Below are 7,335 nucleotides of genomic sequence, written 5' to 3'. Positions count from 1 at the left end.
CCTAAAAAAACCTTAAAATAATAATTTTTGTAGGCACCATCAGTGGCAACCACTACACAATAAAAATCTCTAGAGCAGAGCTTCACACAAACTTGGTTTTGATCTATAGCACCTTACAGTTACACCTTGTTAGAAGGATTTTACGAGAAAAATAATTTATTTTTAAGGCCTCCCTACATTAGCACATAAGTTACACTACCCCACAAACTTGTGATTAGTCTTTCCCAGGAGTTGTATGGAAAGTGGTCAGAGAGTGTTGAAAGTGGCACAGCCTATTAAGACAGCTCTATTTTCATTATTTAAGAACTGCCAGTGGTGCACTCGAACATAGAATATATTTGTTAAATTTGCATATTTAATCATATAAGCACTAGTTGCTAAGACTGTAATTCATGTAACATAATCTTTAACAGAGATATTTAATCACAATATATGCTTTGCCAGGACTCAGATATAAAACTGAACTACTCAGGTCAAATTGATCAAATTACTCCCTGAGAGGTACACCTGGGAAGTTGTCCTTACTCACCATTCTTAAGTTTGTCTTCAAGGATTTTTGATTTATAACCTATTGGAATAGACAGAAGTATATTTAAGAACCCAAAGGGTTATACATTGTTTTAAGTGAGAAATGTGTCAAACACTTGCAATCCCTTGATCCTATCATTTTATATTTCATAAGGAAGGGATCCCTTTTGAGAACGATTTATGTGTCCCAACATATTTGAAAATGTTCTTTGACAGAACAAATTCTTTGAGGACATAAATCAAAACTACAGCTGCTCCCCTAAAAGCTGTCAGTGATAATAGCATCAGAAATTGGATTAAATAAGTCCTGTCAAGAGAGAGTATGTCCATTTCCACATTCAAAACACATACAAATTGTCAGAGACACCTTTATTCCAAGAATGGGAAAGAGACAACGAGGAAGTACAGCAATGATTTTCAGCATATAGAAGCCCAGCTGTGGAGCTTTCCAAAAGCAGAACTCCCCTTGGTTTGTGTAAACCTGACTGAGCTTCTTTGAATATCTAAGCATAAAACCCTAACATATTCTAAAGTGGTATGAATAAAACCTAACTGCTATTTCATCCAGGACAAACACAATAATTTGCTCCAAAACCAGTAATCTGTGGCATGGCAAAGGAGAAAGGATTTGAGACAAAAGTGATAAATATGTAACTTAGGATTTCCAGGTGACAATTTGGGTTGGCTCCCTCCTGCTGTACTTTTTTTTCCATTTCTCAGGAAAGGGTTGCAGGAATCTAGCAGTAATTTGTACTTATTTACTGTGAAAGAGAAAGATGTTCATATCTAAACAGACAATGCTAGAAAAAGCCTAATTTTATTCTCTTTAGTTTCACAGTAGAGCTCACTGCTATATCAGTTGCACTGTGAATCAACTTTACAGATATTTCTCACTATTGTTGAAAACTGCAATAGCACTCCCATGGCTTGCATATGTCTGGCCATTACCTATCAGTTGTGTATTTCTTCTTGAGTGATCCTATTTACACGAGAAACAAAAAATTTTGGGGAAAAATTGTACTCTGATTTATAGCAATGTGAGACATAGGTTTATTTATACAATGTATTGTCAAATTTTCTTACATTACTTTTAGCTACTTTGTCAAAGTATTATGGACATAATAGTAGAAGAGATTTGTGTTAGAATATATTTAAAACACCAAAATCCAGATATCAACCACAGCTAGGGAGCCCAGGTCCTGTGGTCTGCCTTCATGTCAAATAGGTTTGTAGGACATGTTTGGTTCTCTGCTCACCCAGCTACCCAGGAAGGGTTGGACACGCTGCTCCTGGAGCTGATTCCATTGCACTGTAGGGACTGGGCTCTATCCCCCCACTGCTGCTGTGACTGAGCTCCACTGTGGAACACCAGCTAAGCCCTTTGGTCCCCTCTCAGTTAGAAAATACCCACGCCCATATCATGCACCACCAGCGGCTGCCCCTGCCCCTTCTCCCATCCTCTCCCCTCTCAGAAAACAGCTGTGCACATCTGGGAGGAATTCCTGCCAAGGGCTGAGTGCCTCTGCACTAGAAATTATTTTGCCTGTGTTAAGGAACCTGCTCTGCTCTTCCAAGATAAAAGAAACAAGCATCAAACACACTGGCAGAAAGTGTTTGTGATCTGTATAATATTTATAGCACAGACAACTAAGCTCTAAGTTTTGGGATTAAAAACAATTTAAAAGACAGAGAATTTTACACCTTTATTTGTTTAGTATTTACCAGAATATATAAAGTCAGGAGGATGAAATAGATTTTTATCCTTGGCTATGATGTATGCTTCAGGCTCAGAATTAGCCAGTTGATAAAACAGTTATTTCTGAACACATGGACTATCCAAATTTTACCTTATATCTTCAGGGTCACAAACCAAATGCACATTTGCTACACAAATAGAGATTCATTATTCTGACTGAAACAAACAGGATTACTTGTTTACCAATTCAAAAGTAATCTGTTTTTTTATTTACCAATATATTACATTGCTGAGCAAAGAATTATCTTTCCATTGTTTATACGCCTCACTATTTAAGAGGATTATTATTGTAGAATAATCATCTTGCTTTAATTACCAAGAGAAGTGCCACATCATTTTATTAATTTTAGGATTTATGCCAAGTTGGAAACAGAATGTAAAATACAGACTCAGTCAGTAGCTGACAGCAGCTTTGTCAACACTTCTACAAAATCTGTATTGAGAGAAAAAAAAACACATCCCTCCCACTCACCAAAAAAAAAAACCAAACCACCCAACCAAAAAAACCCCACTCAAAACCCCAAAGAAACCCCAAAAAACCCCACCAATACAAAACTAGAGGCAGAAAATGAATATATATAGATATAAATATATATCCATATTTAAGTAACTCAAGCACTTTCAACAAAGTAAACACATTCCTGCAGTCTGCATACCTGAGGCACACAAATGCATATACATCTTTCCATGAGTGCTAAGGAGACAAAGAACACCCCTGGGTTAGTGGCAGGGACAGTGAGCATTGCCCAGAGCAGGAAGCAGGAGCCCAGCCAGCCCACACCCAGTGGCTCAGTCAATCTTCCCCAGCTCCAGAGTCCAGAAGGAGCAGAACAACTTCAGCAACCCTCAGGAAACAGCCTCGACTGAGCTAATGCTGATTGCCAGCCCCTGCCAAAGCACTTAAGCAAACACACTTATTTCACTAATCCTTCAACTTATCTCTTTCAGGTGATGGTTTCTTTATCTAGAAAATGCCTGGCTTAGCTCAGGACATCATCTTCTCCTCGGTGCACTTCCTCCAGCTGGGGCCATCTCCTGTTTGGTGCATTTATAGCACAGCTGTAGGATCAACAGTGACCAAAAGCCACCTTTAAACAATACTGACCATGGTTAACATGCAAATTTACTCAACTGCTAAGCAAGTATGTGTCTGTTGCTATTGTTTGTAAAAATAATAAATATTCCCATCTATAAGCAGAAATTAAGCCATTAATTCAAATTACAGCAACCTGCTATATTCATTTAAATATATAAAAGCTAATAGGCATAAAGACTCAAAACCTTGAAAAAAACCTAGTTTTTTCCATGTTTTTCTTTCTTTTACAGGTTGTTTTTTTGGTCTTCCTCAACCATTAGGTGTTTAGAAGGGCCTGTAAAATTCAGAATTGATGGCTTGCCCTCTTTCTTTTTTTTAAGATATTGTAGATATGCACCAAACAGCATTTCAGTGGCTTGCCAAATTGCAGAAGCTCCATTTCTGCTGGCTGGCTCTGAGGAATTAATGTATATGCATCTATCTTCAAAAAGAAAAGCAGTAAAAAAGCAGTATTTTTTGATCCTTATTTAGAGTCCCTGTCTAACATTGTCTTCTGTTGTGTTATATACACACAGAAAGGATATTTTAGGGCAAATGCCAAACTGTTTTGGTTTGGTTTGGATTTTTGTTTTATTTTGTTTTGTTTGTGGTTGAACTCCAACTCTGTCAGCCTTGAAAATCCACCAGTCAAGTCTGGACTATCTCAAGCTTACAATGAATTTAAATAAGTTTGGTGCTAGATAATGCAAGCTCTCATTTTATACCCTCCCCAAACTTCCAGTTCTCTTTTAAAATTCACTACAAATTTATTAAATTGGAATCAACAAGATTTTTTTCTAGATTAAGAAATTATCTTATAAAAAATGAGAAATAGTGGTGTTGTAAAGTCCAATCCCATAATAACTTTCAGAGCCAACTAATATGTAAATATGAGTATGAAACCTGATTATATTTAGAATTTGAACTTGTCAAGAGAAATCTTTACCTTATGCTCAGAAAATTAAGAATTGAAAAGGATTTTTGTTTCAGAACATTGGGAAATTTTTAACTTTAACTGGAAGCTAAAACTGAAGTTGTTTTTTTAGACAATATTTTCCTCAACTATTGCTTGTGCTCATTGATTTTCTGTTTTATCATTTCCAATGATTGCTGACTGTTGGCATTTGTGTATGTGATATATTAACAAAGGAAAAAGAACTGAAGCGTATTTTTCTGTTAAAATAAAAGTAGCATATGATCTTTGCAGAAATAGAGGATTTGGAATTGATAATTCAAAGCAAATTAATTTGGATGATATAAGAGAAGGTCACCTTCATAACTCTGATTCAGCCCCTGAAAATATCTTATTGTGGTAAAATCTGTTTAGTAGTAATCAAGCAAACCAAAGGTATAATGAAGAGAGCTGAACAAATAATTCACACTGAATAATTTTCTCAATCTTTGTTACAAGTTCTGGAGTGTAAATGAACAGTTTCCTTGAATTTTATTTATTCAGAAATAATGTATGTTATTTTTATCTGTATGCATTTACTGGACATTTGGTCTTTTTGATTTAAACAAGCTAAGTCAAGGAGTTAAACTACAGTTAATTTCATAATTTTTCTGATTCTCCAATAAATCAAGAAAACAGGAAGATACCCAAATTAAAAAAAAATCCAAAATATTGATTATTTTTTCTTTTCAAGTAAGGTACATTGGAAAAAAATGCCATGTTACCTTTTCAGACAATTATGTCTTAGTCAGGTCCAAGTATATTTAAATATTTTTGTGCCAGTGTGCTGTGAGGTGGAACAGGGACCAGAGTCATGCTCTCCTGTACAAAACCAGCGAGTATTCCAGCTCTTTGAAGTAAACACATAATTTTATTACTTTCACTGGTAAGAGGCTCTGATGAGCAGTTTTGTTGCAGGGCAGTTGTGTATTGTGTAATGACCAGTTTCTGGTCTGACTCTGCAGCATCTGACAGAGTTTTTAAAAGAAGTCTTATAAGCAAATCTAGGAATGTTGTTATAGATGACAGGCATTCTTTTCTTTGATGTGCTTAAATTTATCTTAGGTCTTCTTACATTTAGGTACATCTAGGCAGTGCTTCCCTTTGCATTAATATCTATAAGCTACCTTCAACATACTGGAGAAAAAAGTCTTGCCTGCATTCCCAACTTTATTTGGAACCTCTACTCAGCCCTCTGCCTCAATGACAACATTGCTTTTGGTAAATAACTTAAAGAAGTATCAAGTTATACAAGTGACTTCTGCTCACCCATTTATCTGCTGCATAGACTTGGCTTCCTTGCACCATGAGGTACAAAATTGAGTACTAAAACATTTAAATATTGTTCTAAAATAATTATTATTGAACATCATTACCTCTTTCTCCTACAGAGAATTTTATGGGTTGTTTAACACAAGGGAGAGGCAGGACTTTATTAAATTGATGGATCTTTTCTATATATGTCAAACTGATATCCTGTGACAAGACACTGAACTACAAATTGAAATTTAATGTTCATTGTCTGGAATTCTAGAGATAAGGGCCAAGTTTGCTCATGGTTAAATGAGCAAACCCCCTTCTCCTCACCCCTAATTTTGCTTAAATTATGTAGAAATTTTTCCTAGAAAAATATGCAGTGAAAATTCCAGGAAATCAGACAGCAACAGAATGCACATTTAAGCACATGAAAGTAGAGAACATTTTCAAATGACTGTAATGTCACCTTTCCCTAGTCATATTGAAATGGAATTCAGCTGTGCAAAATACTGAGCTCTATTCAATAAAGAACCCCAAAAGATAAGGCTTCTGTGGTCCTCACTAAGGCTTTAGAATCCTAACGAGATGCTCCAAATGAGATAGAAATAAAATCTACCAACAACCTGGAGTAGAAGTCAGGCTGAGAAAACTTTACAGTCACTTTGGATTGTATTTAGATTTATGTCTTTAGCTTTTTGTTTTTTTTTCCTTTGAAACACTGTGGTTTTGTTATTCAAGCATACCACATAACAAAAATTAAATGGTAAAAAATAATCCATACAGAAAATTTTACTCATTAGGGCTTTACATAGTAACCTTTTCTTTTTCCTTTTTTTCATCTATATGCTTTTTTAAAAAATTGCACATATTTTATTTGACTTAACACTACAAGACTCATTATCCAAGCAGAAAAAGCAGATTAATTCTTAAAACTCAGTTTTAAATTTCTCTTTGGAGGTTTGATTGAATTCTATTCTGAAAATTCACCTTATGATATTTTATCTTAGCGGTATTATTCAACTTCAGAATAAATCCTGCAGCAGTTTCAGCTTGGGGCCTCTGTTGGGAGACTAGTCTTATTTAAAAGTACAGGAGTAATAATTGTGTAATCTGGGACCCATTTCCTGTTCTGTTGCAGATTTTCTGGGCAATCACTTATATCCTTTCAGGCCCAATCTGATGAAATGAGCTATGGAACACTTCCTGCGGGACTCAATCAGCATATCATTATACTGCACACAGAAAATGGGCAGAATAAACACTGCCTCTCACATAAGATGCAAACATTCATTAAATGCTTTAAATGGCTGCAAGATTCTTAACATATAAAATATTATAGGAGCGATTTTAATATTTAATGTTCAATACAGTTTGGGGTTTTTTTTTCCTTCTTTCCCAATCACTTTACATAAGAAGTCCCTTCAGCTATTCATAAAGGGATTGCAAATCCACATGACAAAACACTCAGTTGAATTTGTCATAAAAGTTGAAAACATTGTGGATGCTGCCTTCTCTATAATCCTGTTCTCTAATACAAGAAAAATACATAAACCTTGTTAAGCCTGCAGGGACTGTATATTCCTTGTCCTTGCTGAAGAAACAAGAAGCTGAAGAGCAATTGCTCATGGAATGGTTTCTAAGCAAAGTTTTTTTTCAGTTTTTGTCTTTGGTTTTTGGTGTTTATTTTTCTTTTTTTTTAGTAATTCAAAGAAAAGCATTTCAATTTAAAAAAAATTAAAATCATCCTCTTTTTTACTAAAATATGCT

Source organism: Serinus canaria, chromosome 8 (assembly GCF_022539315.1).
Source record: "Serinus canaria isolate serCan28SL12 chromosome 8, serCan2020, whole genome shotgun sequence".
In the NCBI taxonomy this organism is placed as follows: Eukaryota; Metazoa; Chordata; class Aves; order Passeriformes; family Fringillidae; genus Serinus; species Serinus canaria.
The sequence above is the reverse complement of the archived record's forward strand: the minus strand, read 5'-3'. Positions refer to the sequence as shown.